The sequence below is a fragment of the Ornithorhynchus anatinus genome, chromosome X1 (genome assembly GCF_004115215.2).
Source record: "Ornithorhynchus anatinus isolate Pmale09 chromosome X1, mOrnAna1.pri.v4, whole genome shotgun sequence".
NCBI classification, from domain to species: domain Eukaryota; kingdom Metazoa; phylum Chordata; class Mammalia; order Monotremata; family Ornithorhynchidae; genus Ornithorhynchus; species Ornithorhynchus anatinus.
In genome coordinates, this window is record NC_041749.1 from 68,850,896 (window position 1) to 68,874,419 (window position 23,524).

The following is a 23,524-nucleotide window of genomic DNA, read 5'->3' on the forward strand; positions in this document are numbered from 1 at the left end:
CTTAAAGTCTAGACTACTTGTAAGACTGAAACTACTGACCAGTGAAGCAAAGAAACAGTATTTAAAATGAGATCTCTGTTGTTGAGGCCTAAATAACAATTCCCCTGCACTTGCCCCATTCTCCCACTAATTTTTACTGATTTTCCCACCAAATTGTAGTCTTAAAATAAATGTATGCCAAAAATAAGTAGCACTTCAACATCTGATATTTGTTTTATTTCCCTAAGGGAAAATTGCAGAACCAACAGCTGAGCTTCCCAGGATACTCTGTAAAACTGAAAACAAGGTCTGTTTCTGTTACAGATACTGAGAACCACATCACATATTTTTCACATGGTTTGCTAGTCAAGATCTATTTACTACATGGTTTCTTGGATAATTATTTCCAGCATGGCACTGATTGAGCTGTTAATAAAGTGTGAAGGTGCCTCACAGGCACATTTTGAGTCCTAAAGAAATGATCTACACCTCAAATAGCAAATTGTCATATTTTTGCATCCCCCAATATTATAGTGATAGCATCTCCTATTGTAAAATTAATCAAACTTCTCCTGGTGACAGAAATGTTAATTTAAAATTTTTGTCACAATTACTGAGAGCTTTATTGCAGCCTCTGACTTGTAATTAATTTTTCCTTTGCTTTCATCACTGGGTTAAAGTCCTTTGTAATGGTGATAAATGAAATAACTTCCTGACCTTTTTTATTTAAAATAAATTACTTTACAAGGAATAAAATTGCCCCTAGGTAATCAACACCATCAGATAAACAGAGGAACATAGAACATTAGGAACTTTCTTGTTTCTATTTTAAAAAATGATGTTCCCTGCTGGGATTGAGATGACAAAGGGAAAGAGAAGGAAACAAATCTATCTCAATATCTAAAATTCCACACAGGACTAACTTGGTTTATGGTGACTCTACTATTTTGCTTCTTGGGAGTTTATATTTTAGTTCATTAAAAAAGACAGAAAAAGGAACTTTGGCTGAAATAGCCCTGGGAAAGATTATCCTGCCCCATGGCTCAAAAGCAGAAGTTGAATATTCTGTTACATAACACTGATGTTACAAAACATCCCCATCATGAACCCACAGCCTAGGTCAATAGGTGCAAACAGAAGCACCACCTGAAAGGTCAATGTCAAAGCAGACTGACGGACCCCAGTGCTAAAGGACTCCCTCCACTTTCCTTTGGGGCAGTGGTAGGATAATAGCCAATGAGGTTAATCTGAGATATGATTATTGTTAATGGAAAATTTGCCCCACTACTTAAGGAGTTCATAATAATAACAAAAATAATGATAATAATAATGACTCTGGTTAATTATGTATGGTATGCAAAGCGCTGGGGTAGATACTAACACAATTAAATCAGACATAGTCCCTGTTTGACATTGGGTTTACACTTTTGAAAGCCTAGGGTTTCACAGTGCCTACAGGATCTTTCTCTTGCTTCCCCCCACCCCCTTTTAATCAACCTTCTCTGGACTTCAGAGTAGGCATAGAGGTGAGGTTTTACTGAATGAAGTTCTAAGTTAATTTCCACTGTTTTAGGCTGCACTGTTCAGTCTCTTGTCAGAGACAATGAAATATCATCTGACAGAACTGTAAAAATCCCACATGGCCATAGGTGGGATCCAGATCATCTAAACCCTGCTTTTCTCTGAAAAATATTTCAGCAGAGTGGCTGAGCATCCAGAATCTGAGAACCTGTACTTCTCCAGTCTCTGCCTTTGAAACACTTTGTATTTCTAAGCAGTTCCATGAGTGGTTTGTTTAGAATAATTGTTTCTCCAGCTGATTTTGTCACAAATAAAACTAATGAACAGCAGTGAACTTCAAGGATCTTGATCAGAGTAGTTCAGATCTCTGTTGTTGAGCTCCATGGTGGTTGAATTACACTTTTTTTCATGTCATTGTCATTTGTTGAGGTAGCTGAAAAATATGGAACTAAAAGACTGAATGAGGTAAAAAGTTCCATATATTTTTTTCTGGGAAAATTGGGTCTAGCTTGTCAAAATGAATTAAGAGAATCATGTAATTAACAATGTGTGCCTCTTTTTGTCCTCTAATACCCTAGTTCAGAATGGGGGATTATACTTAAACATTCAAAACAGCATCCAAAAGCCAAGACCAGACAAAAAGGCTTTTACCTGTGAAAAAGGCAATTTAGAATCTAGAGATTTTGTACTATGGAGGTCGTGTTTTAATGCCAGCAGATGCCAGCGTTTCATCACCTTTTTTTCTAAAACCTCCTACTGTGTTGTTATAAGGCATGTTGACCTTCTCATATGGGAGGAACTTCAGAAGAAGAAGATTTAATATTATTATAATGACATGGACACATTAATGTCCAACACATTATAGGTGGCGTGACTGTTTGGGGAAAATTGCAAACTGCTAAGTTCATGTTCCTTCTGTAGTATTCGGTGATTGCTGTTATCACCAAGAAATCTGTGCTCCAGAATAATTTAACTAAAGCAAAAGCACAAAATGAGTTTTTGAAAATGTCACCATGAAGTAAATTATTGGGGAAAGGGGTTTGGAAACAGCTATAGGTGGGAGTAATAAGAAAGCCATGAAAGACCTAGTTGTTCAGCCTCTCTTTCCTTCCCACCACCAATCTCCATTTCCCTTGTCCCAAGGGCCATGCAGAGGGAATGGGATTTTTCTGGAAATAGTGCTCTCTCTCCCCTGCTGCCCCCCCTATTGTCTATGTCATAAATGGTTCCTAATGGTCCCTCTCATGGTTTCAACTCATTTTGAACTTTTTGATCTGCTTCAAGGCACAATATAAAGCTGTTAGAATCTCAGGACTCTTTTGTCTTTCAGCCATATGTTCCTTACCAGAGTTTAGGTTAAGTGCATCTAAATGAGAAAACTGCAAGTTTAAAAAAGAAAGATATTTCTTCTCTGCAACTACTTGCCCCTCTGTCATGGGATCTGCTTCTGCATAAGCCACAACAACATCTACGATGTCAAACTGCAGGCACTTCAACTGTGATTCTAACCGGCAGAACTGGTAATAGCAGACAATGAAGGGCATGGACATATTATTTTCAGTGACTGAACATGGACCATGGAGTCCATGTTTCCCCACTTCTCAAAAACCTTCAAGGGTTGCCCATCCACTTCCACATCAAACAGAAACTCCTTATTATTGGCTTTAAAGTACTTAATCACTTTAGCCTCCCCTAGCTTACTTCTCTGATTCCAAACTAAAGCCTAGCCCCTTCACTTCACTCCTCTAACACAAATCTACTCGCTGTACCTTGATCTCATCTATCTTGCTGCCCATGCCCTTGCCCATGTCCCGCCTCTGGCCTGGAACTCCCTCTCCCTTCATATGCAACAAATGATCATTCTTCCCACCTGCAAAGCCTTATTAAAAATCACATCTCCTCCAAGAAGCCTTCTCCGATTAACCCCTACTTCCCCTACTCCCTCTACCTTCTGTGTCACTCTTGGACTTGGATTTGGACCTTTTAATAATAATAATAATAATAATAATGGTGTTTGCTAAGTGTTTACTTTGTGCCAGGCACTGTACTAAGCACTGGGATGGATACAAGCAAATCAGGTTGGACACAGTCCATGTCCCACATGGGGCTCATAGTCTTAATCCCCATTTTACAGATGAGATAACTGAGGCACAGGGAAATTAAGTGACTTGCCCAAGGCCACACAGCAGACAAGTGGCTGAACAAGGATTAGAGCCCATGATCTGGACTAGGCTCTATCCATTACACCATACTGCTTCCCATATTCACCCCAGCCTCAGCCCCGCAGCACTTATGTACATACCTGTAATTGATCAATCAATGGTATTTATTGAATGCTTACTATGTGCAGAGCATTGTACTAAAATCTTGGGACACTACAAGACAACAGAGTTAGACATGTTCCCTGTCCACAGTGAGTTTACATTTTAATGTCTGTCTCTCAATCTAGAATATAAGCTCCTTGTGGACAGGGAATGTATCTACCAACTCTGCTATATTGTACTCTCCCAAGCTCTTAGTATAGTACCCTGCACACAGTAAGTGCTCAATAAATATGATTGATTGACCCTAGCTAATCTGTTTTGAACAGAATGGGGAAAACACAGGGAAGCTGATGTTATATTTCCTGAGGACAAGTGAATGAAGGCAGAAAAGATCTGCTTCAATTGGGCTCCTAGGCTGCAATTTCTTAATTGCAAAAGGTCAGAGGCAGGAAGCATCTACATTGGATGGAAACTGGCTCTGGCTCCCTACCTGCTCCAGTTGCTTGCCTGGTTCTGGACAGTTTTCCCTAGGGCCACAGATGGTACTTCATTGTTTGTGGCTTTTGTTTCTGTGTCACTTGGGTGATCCTGGTGCAATGGATTTACTCAGCCAAGCTGAGAAAAACAGCTTTGTATTGGAGTTATGCTAGGAGCAAGTCAGATAACATTTGAATCCTTGGCAAAAAAAAGCCTCAACAACTCTCAGAATTCATTTATTTTCCAGAAGGCAAATCAGCATATAGAAGATTGATTTTCATCCAGTATTCACAATGTGAATTAGCTATTTTGGGGCAGGTAGAGTTTTTTGTGTTCATAAAAAGAGTGGCAAACTATATCTTCCAATTTCTAGTTCATATTGATTAATCTCTGCTTTGGCTTTTGCATGAAGAAAGCATTTCTGGTCATGTGCAAAGGAGCCCAAATTATTACAGTCCCATCAGTGATATCTTTTCCTTTGTGCCAAAAGCAGAGTCAAAATGGGTACCATGGATGTGGTCTTGTCCAAGCTGGTTCAATGAAGTGGAAAAAAAATGCAGCAATAGGTCCTGTGTGTGGGTTGTACCAGTATTTATACTGCCAGACACATTGCTTAACAGGGCTTAGTTCATACTGGAGATGGGGGCTGATGTTGACTCTTGAGAGAGGGAAATCATTGTTGCTGAGAAACATAACTTGTGACAAGGTTTTATATGGACCTTGATTCATTAATATTGAGCTTCCTGGTAAGGAAACTGTTAATATTGAGTTTCCTGGTAAGGACCTCCCCTTCCATTCTGGCAGGAGTGATAGGACCTGTTTGAAAAAGTCATTATTGTTTCTTCCATCAGATCCTATTGCATTTTTTTAATTTCATTTTTTCTCCATAAACAGAGGAAAGTGTTTCAACATACATGTAGCAGAGTATGGCATAGTTGTCAGTATTTCTAGATGTCCATTCAATTTCTGCACTTCCTATTCTTTATTCTGGGTGAGGTTCCAAAAGGCTAATGCTAGTTATCTCCCAGTGCTTCTCTTGAGGCCTCAGTAGAACAATATACTATCAATAGAATGATTTATGTATTATATGGGATTATCAACCAGCAAAGAACTCGTAGCTGACTGAATACATCCTGAGGACACACTGAATTGCAGTCAGCATCTCAGAAGGAAGAGATGTCTATGGCTACTCATGTCATGAAAAGAGGTGGTTATGTATAGGAAAGTAGGCTACATGCATACTTGTTTCTAAGGTAAGAATGTACTATCTGGCAGGAGAGGTGTATTCTGAGCACAGCATTGAATCACTTAATCCAACTGGCAAAGCAAAGATTGCTTGAACAGAGACTTCTGTCCCAGTTCTCTAATATGCACTCTTTGGTTCCTAACCAGTGGCACTGGTGGGCTCCCAACTTCCCAGAAAAAGTTCATTTTTCCCAGAGACAATTTAGATTTCATGTGCTTAGTGGAAATACAGGCACCTCTCCTAAAAAAAACCAAACCTTATTCTCCCTTAATAAATAGGCTTCCCTGACTATTGGAAGCCTGTTTTCTCTTTTCCTTGCTGACCTGCTTCTTGTCCCCTGCACCAGCAATCACTTTCATCATTTTAATATGACTTGATTTCAAATGCCACTGTGGTTCAGTTGCATCACAAGATGGATGTGCAATTGTCTGAGGCATAATCCGTTATTCTGCCAAGGATTTAGCATGGCACTTGGTACGAAACCAGTTCTGATTTAAGTCAATGCAAAGAACATGTTTTTCTATCAAACAATATGACAAGCCACTGAAATAATGAGAAATACACAGTGGACTTCTCTGTGGCTTGGGTATTATACATTAGAATTGCTCTCTCTAAAATCCTTAAAGAGCAGGAGGGATATGGAAGTTCTTGGAGTCATATTTTATTAGAAGAATCATTTATACTAGTTAAATGTAAACATAAGCCAACAAAAAGATGAATTTACAAGGGGTTTTACTGGTGAGTACCTGAATATGTAATGGTGTACATCTAGCTAGAGTGTTGGTCTCCTTTTTTTTTTGCACCTATTGATGGGAAGCAGCGTGGCTCAGTGGAAAGAGCCCGGGCTTGGGAGTCAGAGATCATGGGTTCAAATCCCAGCTCTGCCACATCAGCTGTGTGACTGTGGACAAGTCACTTCACTTCTCTGTGCCTCAGTTACCTCATCTGGAAAATGGGGATGAAGACTGTGAGCCTCACGTGGGACAACCTGATTGCTCTGTATCTACCCCAGCGCTTAGAACAGTGCTCTGCACATAGTAAGCACTTAACAAATACCAACATTATTATATACTCGGAGCTGCTTTAACAAGTGGGCTAAAGGGACAGCCGGCCAATCAATCAATCCGTCAATGGGATTTATTGAGTGCTATGTGCAGAGCACTGTATTAAGCGTTTGGGAGAGTACAATACAACAGAGTTGGTAGACAAATCCCTGCCCACAAGGAGATTACAGGCTAGAGGAGGAGGTTACAGAAAGGATCCTTGTGGCTCTCAAAGAGCCACGATTCCCCTTGACGATCAGGGGAGCCTTTTTCCCTATTTCTATTTTCATTCCAATCATTGCCCTGGGCACTTCAAGATATAGGCAGATGTAAGGATATGCCCACATTTTGCCGAAGATGAGAAGGATTGAACTTGAGGCTTGAAGATATTGCCAGACTTTCACAGCCCCAGGATCCCCAGAGTCTTAATCTGAACCTCTTCAGGAGTTCCCCCAGTTTCAGATCACCAAAATATGCAAAATACATGTTTGCTAATTGACGTAACCTCTGGCTCATTATATCCAATAAATACAGGCAAGTTAATTCTCTTCCTGCTCCTTCCTCCTCTCACTCCACCTCCACCCAGCCACTTCCCAGTCAGTGATTTGCAGGCCAGGTTGTCCTGTTCATGCAGGGCCCTGGGATGGAGGTAGTCCAGATATGGTGCTCATATATGTATGTGTCATGGTCTCTGTAGAGTGTTAACAGAATAGTAGGGGTGCAGCCTAATTGGGAAAGGATGTCAAGACCTGCTGGGCCTCTGGGCTGGGATGGAGTCAACACTCCTTGGGGAAGACTCAGGTGCAATTCCAGGATTTCAGCACATGGATGGTCTCCAGTTGTTTGAGAGAAGCCTCACGGGTACCTATGTAGCTGGCATGGCCAACCTGAGAGCAATCCTTCTTTTTGTGCTCCCTCACTTTTTCCTCTTCCCCAACCATCTCTAAGCTAAAAACTGCCCAGCAGTGTTGATGAGGGGAGTTCACACCATGAGGTAGGGGGAGAAAGGGAGGGAGGGAGAGTGGAGGTCAGTTGGCCTATCTCTGCCCAGGACCCGACAGAGCCTTAATTTGGCCTCTCTTTGCTGGGAAGAAAGTTCAGTATTATGTGGTGTTTCTGACAAAATTCTAGTTTATAATGGCTGTAGAAGATGTGCTCAGTTTTTCAGTGACTGAAGGTCAAAGTCATTTTTATAATATGTATGCAGAGGCTAGTGTGTTCCCACTGAGTCTGTCACACAGAGTAACTCAGCACTTTAGTAGAACAAGCAAATGTATTCCCTGAGAGCTCCATGTCTGAAGAGAAGTCTGAGAGTGACCCAGCACAATAACAAATCCTGCTTCGGCTGAAGAAGGATGATCCAGACAAAAATTATTTCAGAAAAATCCAAGATCTAATGAGAGAAAGCAGAGGCTCTGAAAGGCAGAGACAATTATACACAGTGTGAGAGTGAGAGAAAGGCACACAGAAATGCAAAGGGACAGAAAGAAATGCAGTGGAAGAGAAAATGACAGAGCTTGAAACAGAATAGCCATGGCCCAAAAGGAATGGAAATGAAAAATAGCTTCTTTCTTTGACAGTGAAGAGTGATGCCCAGAGAATCCATTCCTGCCTTTCCTGAAGACAGAAGGTTAAGGGTTTGGGCTGGAAGGAAGGGTGTTGTCAGCTGCTGAAGAATTGCCAAGGCTGACAAAGAAGAGAAAAAACCCATCTGGGTTGCCTGCCCTGGGTGGCAATTGAAACTTGGGAAGTGCTTGAAAGAATTTGTGAATGGAATAGTTTAGGGTCTTTTGGAATGACCACCTCACCTAACTTTGGTTAGAAATTGAGATCCCAAGAAATCTGAAGGGATCCCTATCAACTGGCCACCCATGAGCAGCTCCCATGCTCTGTTATCCCTGGGTTGTGGAGAGCTCAGGTAGGTTGGGTGGGTCTGCAGCTTTCCGCTGTGTCAGGGGTACATTTACAATTGTTTCTTGGGGATCTTTTTCACAGAACGTCTGCCCCAGGGGAAAATCCATAAGCAACAACTTTAAATTTACCGACAAGATGTGTCTAGCTGAGCTGCTACCTTCTGTTCCTCTCCTTCCCACCACTGAAGTCTCTGAGGCCCTGGGATGACATTGCTGCTCACTAGGTGGTAATTTGTCACAGTAGAGAATTGTAGACCTAAGGTACAGGATTTTGGGATGAACACTTTTACTGGTCCTTCTTGAAACCCAGCCAATTTTTCCCCATTCAACCATGGGTGTTCAATAAATAGGATTTTAAGGTAATCGACAATGATAATGAGAGATTTTTCACTGATTTTAAGTAGGGATCTAGGAGGTAATGCATTTATAAATCTTGTACAATCCGTGGACTGTTATTGCTGGCAATTTAGAACTACCCTGAAATTCTCATGGGCAATCCCTGTCAGAATCTGCCTAGCACAATTTATGTTAAAGAAATCTATAATGTGTTTACTCCTGTAAGGGAGCATCAGTAGCAAGAGATTTCCTTTTAGATTCAGGAAATGTTTTAACAGTAGTTTTATAAAATCTCCAAGGAATGGGAACTGGGCTGCAGTGCACTTGGCACATTATATGTTCATGATAAATATTTCATGCTCCTTCTCATTGTCACTGTGAATAAGTCACCCTAATGAGTACCCATAGGTCCAGAATTCAGGACCATGTCACAAAAAGGTCAAATTGAGCATTTTGAAAAATAATAATACCACCTTGAATTTGTATGGCTCTTATTTTTCCAAAGCACTTTAATATGGCCTACTTCACTTTGTCTTCACAATATTCTCCTTGGGCCGGAATTACTATCCCCTTTTTATTTATGAGGAGACTGACATGAGGAGAGTATGTGACTTGCCTGAGGTCACAAGAAAGCAAGTCATAGAGCTGGGACTGGAACACAAGTCTTCTGACTCCAAACACTCTGACCAAAGCCCCTGACACTAGGCTACACTGGTTTCCCATAGCCAAACAGGTTTCCCTTGTCCACTTGTATGTTGGACATGACAGTCAGAAGAGCCTACAGCCAACTTTGCATCACTCCCAGTCTTCCTGCTATTGTGCATACTCTGTCTATACCCTGTTAGTGCTAGGATGGGAAGGATGTTCATGGAGCAAAGATTATGAAGGCCCACTAGGAAGAGTATGGAAGCTTTGGTTTGGGGGTCCCCTCACTTCCACTGCCTGGAGACCATCATAACCTTAAACCTGCTTCCAACAGGATATTTTCTTAAATGTTTATGTTCAAATGAGCACAATAAAGAAGCAACATTGAGAAGCAGCATGGCCTAGTGGAAAGAGTTTGGGCTTTGGAGTCAGAGGACCTGGGTTTTAATCCTGGCTCTGCCATTTATTTGCTGTGTGACCTTGGACAAGTCGCTTAACTTCTCTGTGCCTCAGTTTCCTCAACTGCAAAATGGGGATCCAATACTTGTTCTACCTCCTACTTAGGTTGTGAGTCCCATGTGGGAGCTGATTATTTTGTATCTATCCCAGCACTTAGTACAGTACTTGGAACATGGTAGTAACTTAATCATTATTATTACTATTATTATTTAGGCATAAGGCCAAAAATGAGAATAACAGAAGCTCATGCTAAAAGTCACTATCTTTCAAACTGCGGTGCACCTCACAAGCCATCAATTGTATTTCTCATGGTATCTTCAGCCACCACTATGTAATCAGATGTGGTTCAAGATAGAGGGTTGGGAAGGTATTTATTCACCAAATGATGATCAACCATTTAAGCAAACCCCAATCAAAAAATGCTATCATCCTTCCATAATAGGATGGAATTACAATAGGTTGGAAAGTAGCACTTGAATTTAGGGCACACAAAAATTTTTAGAGAGCAAAGGAGAGATTCTCTGAAACATTTATACTCTTCTCTCCCTCATCCATGTTTGCTTCCAGAGAAATCATCAAAAATTTTACTCTGAGTGAACAAGAATACCAACGACCACCATTGTCAAAAATCCAAATTTTATTTTGTTGTTGAAAAAGTCTCAAATATTTTATGTCCAAGAAAAAATGCTGACAAGAGTGGTGGCTGAACTAAAAACCAAGGTTAGAGGATCTAAACCTTTGTGTCCACTTTTTAATTGACTGGACCAACAAAAGCAACAATCATTGTTAATAGCACAGTCTGTCCCCAAGAGGCCTTTGATTTAACAAGTTTGTAGAAATTATTTTGGAAAAGGTATACCCAGATGTCAAATTAGGCACCTATAGAGCTAGGGTCTCCTGGCTGGTGGGAGGAGTTGAAGATTTGGTGAGAGAAAGCCCTACCAAGGACCTAATCACTGTGAGTGAACTGAGAAGCTTGCCTCTTGCTTAGCCCTCCCTCTTCAAATCCTACAGATCACAGCTCTCCCCATATTTAAAACCCTACTGAAATCACATTTCCTCCAGGAGGCTTCATCCAACGAATTTCTACTCCTCTGTAGATTATAATAATATAATAATAATAATAATAATGGTATTTGTTAAGCTCTATGTGCCAAGCACTGTTCTAAGCACTGGGGTAGATACAGGGTAATCAGCTTGTCCCACAAAGGGCTCACACTTTTAATCTCCATTTTACAGATGAAATAACTGAGGCACAGAGAAGTTAAGTGAATTTCCCAAGGTCACACAGCAGACAAGTGGCAGAGGTGGGATTAGAACCCATGTCCTCTGACTCCAAGCTCTTTCCACTAAGTCACGCTGGAGGTGGGGTGTTCTGAGGAGATGTGTCCATGGAGTCGTTATGGTTAGAAGATGACGACAGCATAAGACAAGACAAATCCTATGCTATTGTTTTAATGAGATGTTCATCCCCTTAATTCCAATTCTATTTATTGCCATTGTTCTTGTCTGTCTGTCTCCCCCAATTAGACTGTAAGCCCGTCAAAGGGCAGGGACTGCCTCTATCTGTTACCGATTTGTACATTTCAAGCACTTAGTACAGTGCTCTGCACATAGTAAGCACTCAATAAATATTATTGAATGAATGAATGAATCTGCCTTTCTTCCATCTATCTGTAAATTATGTGTCTCCCCAACTAGATTGTAAGGTCCTACTAACTCTATGGAATTCTCCCAAGTGGTTAGTATAGAGCTCTGCACACCACAAGTGCTCAATAAATACAATTGATTGACTAGAAACCACAAATCCCATTAGAGGTTAACCCTAAATTGGAGTACCAAACTTTCACCAGAGCAAACCTACATCGAAGTTGCTCTCAGATATTTGATGGGCTTCTATTAATTTCGGGTTTTGCCCACACTAGCAAAGGGTCTGAAAAGATGTATGTTTATTTTGTAGTTTCCATTCTACAAGTGTCCAAAAAGTAAGATCACCACATCATTTTTCAGACTTCAGAAGTTTGAATATTCTGAATGCTTTCTGTAAAAAATCTATGTATTTTTATCTAAACAGATCCTAAACAATGAATCCTAATCAATATCTGTCTAAATGCATTAGGCATTTTTGAAGCTAATTGGAAATGCCATACATCCTTGTTTTACCAAGGCAGTTTTGATATCTCAGAAATCTCACCAAATTTCCCAGATACCTGAGCAAGATCAGCTGCTCAGAGTCCAAATTAAATTATTTCAGAAACAGAAGTCCATTTAAGTATTTCTGGAGCTACAATTCTCAGAAACATTTGAGGCAATACATCCGCAGCCCTACCTTGGACATAGTTTTTACCAGGTCTGGGAACTGGAAGGTTGGGGTAGGGTAGTCAGGACTGGTGTTGCAGGGGTACAAACACAAAAATTTTCAGGGGAGTTCCCACCTCATGGAGGAGGTGAAGGAAGCTGCTTGGGGTTGGAAAGGTAATGGAGGCCAAAAATACCAAGGGGATAAATGATACTGACAATAATGATGATAATGATACTTATTAATCTCTTTACTATATCATCATCGATGGTCTTTATTAAGCACTTACTATGTGAAGAGCACTGTATTAAGCACTTGGGAGAGTACAGTACAACAGAGTTGGTAGACACATTCCCTGCCCACGATGAGCTTACATTCTAGGTGGTGGGGCAGACAATTTAAATGAATGATTTATAATTTATGATTTATAGATATGTACATAAGTGCTGTGGGGTGAATATCAAGATATCAAGTGCTCAAAGGTCATTGATCCAAAAGCTTGGATGACCCAGAAGGGAGAGGGAGCTGGGGAAAAGGAGGGCTTAATCTGGGACGGTCTCTGGGAAGAGATGTGATCTGAATAAGGCTTTGAAGGTGAGGAGAGTGGTGGTCTGCTGTATATGGTGGGGAAGGGAGCTCTGGGCTAGAGGGAGGACGTGGGAAAGGGGTCTGTGGTGCAAAAGAGGAGATTGGGGCACAGTGAGCAAGCTCGTGCTAGAGAAGGCAGGGAAGATGGACTGTATATCACTGAATGGGAAGTGATGGGGTGCCTTAGCCTCCTCGCTGACATTCCCCACCTCTAGCATCTCCCCACTCTAGTCCATACTTCACTCTGCTGCCTGGATCACTTTTCTACATCATTACGCAGATGTTTTTCCACTATTTAAATAACTCAAATGATTGCCCATGCATCTCTGAGTCAAATTGAAACTCTTAACCATTGACTTTAAGGCACTCAATCAGATCTCTACATATCCTCCTATTCCTTCTACCCATAATTTATTTTAATGCCTGTCTGCCCCACTTGATTGTAAGATCCTTGAGGGGTAGAGATTATGTCTACTAAGGTATTGTGTTAATCCACCAGTCAAGAGTATGTATTGAACTCCCTGTGCAGAGCACTGAACTAAGCACTTGGGAGAGTAAAAGAGATAATAGACATAAGCCCTACCCTCAGGGAGCTTCAGTCTGAAAGGAGAGACGATGCTAAAATAAATTACAGATGGGGGAAAAAATAAAGGGGGATATGTATTAGAGTTGGTGCTTAAGTAATAAAATTTGCAAGATAGGTACAAATATATGGAGGTTTTAAGTACTTGGTTTTAGGAGAAGGAAAGTTACCAGGAATGGTTCAGGTGGGGAGGCCAAGGGAGAAAGCAGGGAGAGGGAGGTGGGTTGTGGATACTAGTCACCCAATTTATACTCAGGAAGGTCTAGTTCAATTTGACTCCTTACAGATGAAGTAACAGAGAAAATGAAGGTGACAGATTTTAGATATAGGGACTGAGTCTGGAAATAAACATCTAGATATCCCGGCATCCAGGCCTGTGTCTAATAGCCTGTGAGGCCTTGAGTAGCATATTCAAAGATCTTCGGGGGTGATCAGGAGGAGGTAGCCTGCCTGCTTCAACATACTCTATGAAGAAAAAAAGGCAGCTGCTAGTCTCCCTAAACAGGACAAATTCTTTACTAATGGTGAAAAACCACTACTACAGTCAGGACAGGTTTCTATTTTTGCCATCTCCTGCAAAGACACAAAATCATATTATAAATTTTCACTTACTTAATATTGTAATGCTATGCTTTGAATTACTTTGACAAAATTTACACAAAAGTTTAGTGATATCTGCTGTTACAGAACACAGCATATAAAGGATTTTATATTATTTTAGGATCCTGGAATGGATCTTAATTTATAACATGGTCTAGAGGAAAGACCACGAACCTGGGAGTAAGAGCACCTGGGTTTAATCCCGGCCCTGTCATTTGCCTGCTGTCTGCTCTTGGGCAAACCATTTCCTTCTCTGGGCCTCAGTTTCCTCATTTGTAAAATGGGGATTAAAATACCTATTCTCCCTCCTACTTAGACTGTGTGTCCCATCTTGTATCTATCTCAGTGCTTAGTGCAGTGTTTAGCACATAGTAAGCAGTTAACAAATGCCACAATTATCATTATTATTATTACTAATATTTAAGTCTATGGGCAAATATACCCCATTACTCAGCTATTAGACTCAGAGCATAGACTCTGTGAGATTGGGGATACCTCATTATACAAAATTGAACAAGGAGTAAAATCAGAATGTACCTTGCAATAATCAGCCAACCCAAGACTTAAAAAGACATAGGTTAGCCAGAATCTGTTTGCTAGCTTTCCAAAGACTTCATTCACCATGGCTGAACTAGGTTCCAAACAGATTATTGGCCAAAATAAAAAGGTTAATCAGTATTACACTCAGAAAGGAATACAACAAAGAGATCCAAATATTTGCAAGTGACATGTCAAATCATTCACCTGCACAGACTAATTAAGGGATAAATAAGGTTGCTTACCATTTCCTCAGACCAAACCTAAATGGCTACCCTTGGGAGAGGAAATAAAAAGGTTTAAAACTGATGGGACCCCAAATGATATCCTCCTAGCCTCCTTTACCACAGGTATCGGTTAGACAGAGGGATACCTTGCCACATAGAAATCTTCTCCTGCTAGGGTCCCAGACAGGAACAGATCAGGTACCAGTCCAGCAGCAGCAAGGACCAAAGCAGCATACAAAGAGAGCAGAGAGGCAGCTATCAGCAGGGGCAAAAGCAGCACACAGGAAAAAAAAGGCTTTTCCTCTGGAACTATCCCTTATAAAACTTAAACTCTCTCCCAGGTTGGCCCAGAAGATCGTGTTGCCCTGTGAGAAGAAAGCAAACTCCACCCGGAATGCCCCATTGGCTCCTGGGAAATGTAAGTAAATCAGCTCTCTGTTCCCTGGAGTTTGTAGTTTTATATGTTTGCCTTTCCTAGAATTCCCCTGCCAGCTTCCAACTATTCTTTCATGAAGGGCTTTTAAAATACACCATTTACACTATAACTAAGCCATCTAACAACAGCCATTTTCAAGGAACACACCCTCACTATATCATGGGATAAGTCTGTACTTGTAACTGATGGGGGTATCCAACTCAGGTGGTGGGGATGAACACAGTTCCCCACAAGGTTGTGGCTAATCAGAAGCAGCAGGTGCCTTAGAATATTGACCCATTTTTTATGTAAGAGGTTATATCACCTCACAAAACACAGTCTCTTGAAACATTATTAGAAAGGTACTTCAATGCAAATCCTAGATATGGTGAAATATCCCTGTGGCAGAGTACATAACAACTGTCCTTCCTTTAAGTTGAGAGGCATAATTGTATTCCATTCCCTGATAATAAAGTTGCTTGCATATTTTAAGTACTGAAATGGAAGACATAAAGGCAAAGAATCCATAAGGGATTTTATTTTCACTGAGTAATAACTTCGTGGGACTGAAGGCAATATGAAGTGGAATGGAATTAAGCAGAAATATTAAGAAGCATAAATTAAACATAATCCATTTTTAATTTTCATTTTCATTGTAGTCTTTCAGGAACCTACTGTCTAGTTGATGAATAAGAATGATAGTCTTTTTGAAATATTCCATAGTTGTTTAACTCCCAGCATTGGGAAATTTTATCCATCAGTGAAGAGAGGTTAACAATTGACAATACACTAAGGTCAGGTTAGTTTAATTACTGCACAGCACAAAATTGCTGACCACTTTTAGAAGTTTTTAATGGAGACTAATGTAAAGGAGATTTGGCAGAGCCTTACAGTTGAAAAAGAGGACTAAATTAATAGTGTTTATAGATCTTTCCTGGTCATTTTTGGAATGGAAACGGGTTACCTGGTGGTATCATAATGAGGTAACAGTTGTTTTCTCCATTGTTATAGGAGAATGAGACTAAAAAGAGGACATGAGCAAGACAGGATTCATTTTAGAAGGATGAGCTAGAAAGGCAATACCTGATCTATAGAGGATCACTTCTCAACCCCTTCCAAGTACTTTCCACTTTCTTTCATGTGGTAGCCATTCTTTTTAAAAGGATTTTGCTATCTCTAGGAGATGTGAAGATGAGTGTATGAGGCAAAGAGGAGTACAGGTGGGATTTTAATAATTGTTTCCCTTTACTGTTTCATGGTATGAAAATACAAAAAAAGGGCATGGTACTACTGGATTTCAATGGAGATACTGAAAGAAGCAAATTAAATGCCTGCCTAACTAGGAGTGAAGCAGCATGACCCAGAGAAAGAGAACAGGACTTTGAGTTAGGAGACACAGGCTATTTACCCAGCTCTACCATTTTCCTGTTATGTGACCTTGGGCAACTCAATCAATCAGTAGTATTTATTCAACACTTAATATCTGCAGACTACTGTACTAAGCATTTTGGAGAATACAACAGAATTAGAGAGAGGAAGAGAGAGGGGCATTCTATACATGCCAACAAATATAATTGAGAAGCCCAGGTGGGACAGAATTCATTCATCCATTTGAACTCAGTGACTATAATGACTGCCCTTTTTCATGTCAATGCCTATACTACTGTAATCAACTTCACCTCCTGTTGTCCCAAACTTCTGAATCCTTTACCTCTTGCCCACTTGACACATTCCAGGCTGATTCTGTCTGCTGCAGTAAATGCTTTAAGGTATTATACTGAAAGACCTCAAGATGTTCTATTAGTTATAATCCGGTGAAAAATATCTAGATTTCCATTTTTTTAAAAAAAAACTAAAGGATGTTATGTTATTAAGAATGCTAGAAACATCAACAGCATGATTTTGTTGTCAGTCTTCATGCCACACATCATGGGAGAGACTAATTATTGAGGAATTTCAGGCATGCAGTTCAGTAGAAAAGTTAAAAGGTTAAATGTGTCAATTCTATATTCCTGTCAGCAACTGCAATAACATAATGGTGATTATGTAGCATATCAAGGGATCCCAAAGAGCTTTATAAATGTTAACAATTGGCAAGTGTTATTCCTGTTTTAGCAGTGGAGAATCCACAATCACACAGGAAACCAGGAAGCCAGGAGTGGATGTAAGACTAGAGTCTAAACCTTCTCATTCTGAGACTATTTCCATGTTCATTTATTCATTCAATTATATTTATTGAGCACTTACTGTGTGCAGAGAACTGTACTAAGTGCTTGGAAAGTACAATTTGGCAACGGAGAGAGATAATCCCTACACAACAATGGGCTCACAGTCTAGAAAATCTCCTATTTCTCAACATCACTAGGCAAAGCAATCTCTCTGCACCCTCTCCACACCTCTGCACTTCATATTCCATTGGAATAAGGGAAATGATAATGTCTTGAATAGCCTTAATTGATTGGCAGATGGACCCTAGTGAGCCCATAAATTTACATCCTTTCTCTTCTGCAGCACCTGAAGATGTAAGGAGGCTCCATATTGGCCCCGTGCAGCAGCCCAGCTCCCATTCACTTTTTTGTAACTGCTCCCATTTGTAGGTTTTCTTTTGGATCTTTACATTATTGGCATTTCCTCTTTTGCTCCCTTCCTCCCTAGTCCCTTTCTTTCCTCCTTCCTTCCATTTCTTCCTACCTTCCCTTTCTCCTTCTCTCCCTCCCTCCCTTCCCTTTCTTCCTTCCTTTCTCCTCCAAATTTATCTAATCCAACCAGATGCCCCTTGTGTGATATTTTGAGATTCCTATATGACATATGTATCTACCAGTGAATTGCCCATTAGATTGTACACTTGAAAAATAAGTTAAAACAAAGATTTTGTGAGAGTACCAATATTACAAGAATTGACCTAAATCTCTAGTGACTGGGTAATTTCATTCTCATCTAATTACACCAGAGTGCAAGCCCCAAACAGCAAAACTAACAGCACCATCATGTTTCACACTGTGTTGTGTGACAAATGGCAAAAATTGTTTAGATTGTTCCCACCCTTTGATGAGCAGGGCATAGAGCCTGTGTCTACTTTGTACCCTCTACTTCTATGTCACCTCTAGTTTACCTGACAGCAAACTGAATTTTGCTTTTCTGATCTATTTTCTGGGATGACTATTTTCAGTGCCTGTTTAGAATAAAAATAAAATGTGCAGGCCCCATCAAATAGACTAATTAAGACTTAGAAAGTGTCAAAATCCAAGAGGCAACAGAGCCAGATTAGGCAGTTCATAAGAGAGCCACACAGATCTAACAACTAATGGGTTGTCATGGTAACAAGAGAATCAATATCCTCCAACTGGTCAGATAGTTGACAGTAATGTTTGCTGGGTCAGAGAATCAGAATGGAGTGATACATCTACTAGCATGCAAGCATCTATCTCCCTATATTTTAACCAAAATGCTTCCTAATGATTTATATGTAAGTCCTCCCAAGAAACCCCACCCCAAATTCTAGCCATGTCTGCTTGGTGATCTGGAGGAGATGAGGCTTCTAAACTTAGAGAAGAGGACTATGCTATGAGAGGAGCAATTGACTGCTTTTCGGTGACTTAATCCTAGCCAAGTTCATTAATCACCGGGAAAAACAAATCATATTAACAAGATGTGTTTTTTTCTAAAGCAAAACTCATGCCTAAATGTTGGGAGCCTCTATATTTTGGGTTCTTTCATTGCTTTGTGAACTATAATTGTGAAATTACCAAAAACGTTTCCACATAAGAGCTCTAGGGTTTCACTATCACAACTGAAATCATCATCTCTAGGTGTCCCAGATCATCATCATCAATGGTATTTATTGAGTGCTTACTATGTTCAGAGCACTGAACTAAGTGCTTAGGAGAGTACAGTGCAACCGAGTTGGTAGACACATTTTTCTAGACTGTGAGCCCGTTATTGGGTAGGGATTGTCTCTATCTGTTGCTGAATTGTACTTTCCAAGTACTTAGTACAGTGCTTGGCACCCAGTAAGTGCTCAATAAATATGATTGAATTCCCTGCCCACAATGAGTTTATAGATGGGAAGCAGCATGACGTCGTGAATAGAGCACAGGCTTGGTTCTAACCTTGGGCAAATCACTTCACTTCTTTGTGCCTCAGTTACCTCATCTGTAAACTGGGGATTGAGACTGGGAGCTCCATGTGGAACAGGGACTGTTCCAACCCAATTTGCTTGTATAATAATAATAATAATGTTGGTATTTGTTAAGCGCTTACTATGTGCAGATCACTGTTCTAAGCACTGGGGTAGATACAGGGTAATCAGGTTGTCCCATGTGAGGCTCACAGTCTTAATCCCCATTTTACGGATGAGGGAACTGAGGCACAGAGAAGTTAAGTGACTTGCCCACAGTCACACAGCTGACAAGTGGCAGATCCAGGATTCGAACCTATGACCTCTGACTCCCAAGCCCGGGCTCTTTCCACTGAGCCATGCTGCTTCTCCACCCCAGCGCTTGTATCCACCCCAGTGCTTAGTACAATTCCTGGCACACAGTAAGTGCTTAACAAATACTATAATTATTACTATTATACCCTAGAGGGGGAGATGGACATTAATATGAATAAATAATTTGTAATATATAATTTATAGATATGTATATAAGTGCTGTGGGGTTGAAGGTGGGATGAATATCAAATGCCCAAAGTTCACAGATCCAAGTACATAGATGGTGCAGAAGGAAGAGGGAGCCAGGGAAGAGAGGACTTAATCACAGAAGGCTTCTTAGAGGAGATATGACTTTAAGAAGGCTTTGAAGGTGGGGACAGCGGTGGTCTGGCGTATATGGATAGGGAGTTCCAGGCTAGAGGGAGAAATTTAGGTAAGGGATTGGTGGTGATGTGTACAACTGCAGAGCCCAGTGAGTCAGCTCGCATTAGAGTGAAGTGTGCGGGCTGAACTATAGTAGAAGATCAATGGGGTAAGGTAGGAGCTGATTGAGTGCTTTAAAGCCTATGGTAAGGAGTTTCTGTTTAATGTGAAGGTGTATGGGCAGCCATTGGAGGTTCCTTAAGAGTGGGGAGACATAGACTCGACTTGTTCATTCCAAGCGCTTAGTACAGTGCTCTGCACATAGTAAGCACTCAATAAATACTATTGAATGAATGAATGAATGAATAGACTGAACATTTTTTTAGAAAAATGATCCATGCAGCAGAGAGATGTTCAGATATATAATCACGGATGCTAGAAGATGTTTAAATTTTATATAGTGCTATTTATAAGGCTACTGCCTACTAGAAAGAAAGCTTTGCTGCTAAACTCTATTTTCCAGAGCACGCTTCCTAGCCGCACCTGGCTTTTTTGTTAGTTGATACATAATGGTCAAAAATAACATCTAACCAGATAGAATAAGAAATTCTATAGTAAACCCATTTAAAGAAAAATGGTATTCCATGCAATATATAATTGAATGGATGTCATAACACATTACTCTTTTTGGTGTGTCCCTATTCCAAAAGTCTCCACATTAGATTTTTGATGTTGTAATTTTAATGAAACTATTTGGAAACATTGGCCAGAAGTCAATATACATTGCAGTCCAATGAAGCCCCATAATGTATTTTTAGGAATAGCTTTCAATGACTCTCTAGTATTGAGTGGTGTGATATTATGTGATGTGGTAAGATTAAAATATGGAACAGTGGCTTTAATAGAGGAGCATTTAACAGAAACGTCATCCCAAACAAATTAGGCATGGGGAAGGTTTGCCCCATGGCCACAGAATCCTGTTCATTTTGCCTTTCACACTAACTTATAAAAACGAACCTATGATTTAAAAGCCTGTGGGTTAGATTTCCAGTTGAGAAGCAATGTGATATGTTTCTGTAGGGAAATGGGGAGAATCAGAAAAGGATTTCTGGCCCAGGGCAGTCCAGCTGCAGACCCTGTCAATATCCAGGTGATGGGACTATTTTCCTAAGTAAATCAAAAAGTGGAAATTCTGATTGCGAGTCATTTTATAATGAAAAAAATAGTGTTGGAGTGATTATTAGTTCCTGTGGAAATCAGTTGCTTAGAAATATAGTTTTTAAATTATGAAAGCAAAATATATTTGGGTCCATTAGCAAGATCTGTGCCTGGAGGAAGGAGAGAAAATGGTGAGATTCTCCTGAAGTGAGAGGTGATGGTGTTCATATTGCTAAAAGAAACCTCTAAACCAGAAAGTCAGAGTGAACTGAGATTAAGAAAATGTGGCCCTCAAATTCCCATTCTATTTTTTTGTCTCAGTTCTACTGAAGATTACCTCTGAAATCGCTTGTGAGCCAGATGATGTGCAGGACACTTTTGGAAATGTAGAGGAGCATGTTTGGGAGCCCGAGTTAGCACAGTCTTTGAAGGTGAAAATCTTGGTAGTGAAGTGAATGCATTATTAATGGTGTACACTATGTCTCAAAGGTAAACCAACCTCTGTTCATGGTTCTTCCACTGAGTTGACACAGAATCATTGCTTTAGTCGGTCAGTCACCAGTATTTATTGAGTGCTCTCTAAAGATCAGGAGCTGGGGAGACTGACTGGAAGTGGTTCAGTCTAACTGGGGTGATCAGAGTGACACAGATATACAAACACACAGATGAACATGAAATCCCAGCAGTTCTATTCACACTAGAACTCTTGAAAAACATAGAAAAATGCTCTCCCGGAGACTGGCTTTCTTTCTTTCTCTGGTATCAAGATGAAAATGGTTAGGCCATCATTCATTAAAGTAAATGCAAAATCAGGAGGGAGATTTTACCAGGCTTGGCTTTGCAAGTGTTTATGTGCAAGAGATGAGTATTTGTGAATTTCCTCAAATGTAATATTTTCTTTGTTCAGTTTTCTGTGAAAAAAAATTCATTTTTTTATGGTATTTGTTAAGCGCTTACTGGGTGCCAGGCATTCTAAGCTCTGGGGTGCATGCAAAATAATCCGGTTGGACACAGTGCCTGTCCCACATGGGGCTCCCAATCTTCATCCCCATTTTACAGATGAGGTAACTGAGACATGGAGAAGTGAAGTGACTTTCTTAAGGTCACACAGCAGACAGGTGGCAGAATTAGGATTAGAAACCAGGTCTGTTTGACTCCCAGGCTTGTGCTCTATTCTCTTGGCCATGCTGCTTCCCATTAACCTAACAGATTAGCAACAATCTAAAAGTTCATGACTTTTATTGAAGACTTAGAGTTCTCCAATTACCTTCCATTCTTCATCCCCATTATATATGTAAACCAGCTAAGCTTAATATGTTTGCTCAGAGAAATGCATATATAATGAGGTACTTTCATTGAACATCCATAAAGCATCCATGGAACACTTACAGTTAAGTGTCAATTCACTCTTTCTCTTTGGATCCAGTTCTGTAACCTTCCAGTCTGCCAAGATCATTGGCAAACCAGCAGAATACCTATCCATGCATTCCCATGAACTAGCATTACCTGGAATCTCTTACAATACAGGGGCTAAATGGTAGGAGTGCTGGGAGGATGAGCTGAGCACCATCATTTTGATATTGATTAAAATGAATGTTCCAAACTTTGCTTGGAGACTTAAGTGCTTCTGCAACTGCTCTGCATTTGTTTTAGCATCGTGACTACTTCGGCTCTGACCCATAGGTCCTGAATTTACAGCCTCATCCATAATCAATTATAAAGCATTTCTTTTTATGTGTACCTTTTTATCCACAACTGCAAAATTCATATGGATAGCTGTGAATTCATTCTGGATCATCCATGGAGGTACAGATCTCTATTAATAAGGTGTTTTGAATTTATGCCCAGGGAATGGGAAAGCAACCTAGCCTGGGTAAGCACAACTCACAGGCTCAGTGGATTAAGGCCTTTGAAAATGTTCACACTCACTTGTATTCTATCTCATATGCCTCTCACAGCTGGAGAGTTTGCAAGAGTTTGATATCAAAAATTCTAACCCCTGGCATACACAGCATGCTACAGCTTTCACAGCAACTGTCTAATATCAAACTATTTTTAAAGCTTTTAGTGAATTGCCATAAGCTTGATCCATCTCTTTGGAGAAAGGAATGCAACATGAAGTTAGACTAGTAATAGGATTTGGAAAAATCCCCAATCTCTTGTTTAACAATAACAGCAACAAAACCTCTGAAAGTACGACATTTAAGAGGGTAGTTCTAATATTTCCTAGCAAACAATGAAAGCATTATATTTGGCGGAATTGTTATTTCTTGAGGAAATCATGTGGTGATGGATTTAATGATGCATATGAATAGATATGGAAAAATATCCTAATTCAGAAAATAGATGAGCAGTTCCACAGGGGATCCTCAGATGTGACAAATTTCACATGGAAATGTTGGCAAATGTTTTGACCACCCCCCCCACCCCAAAAAAATA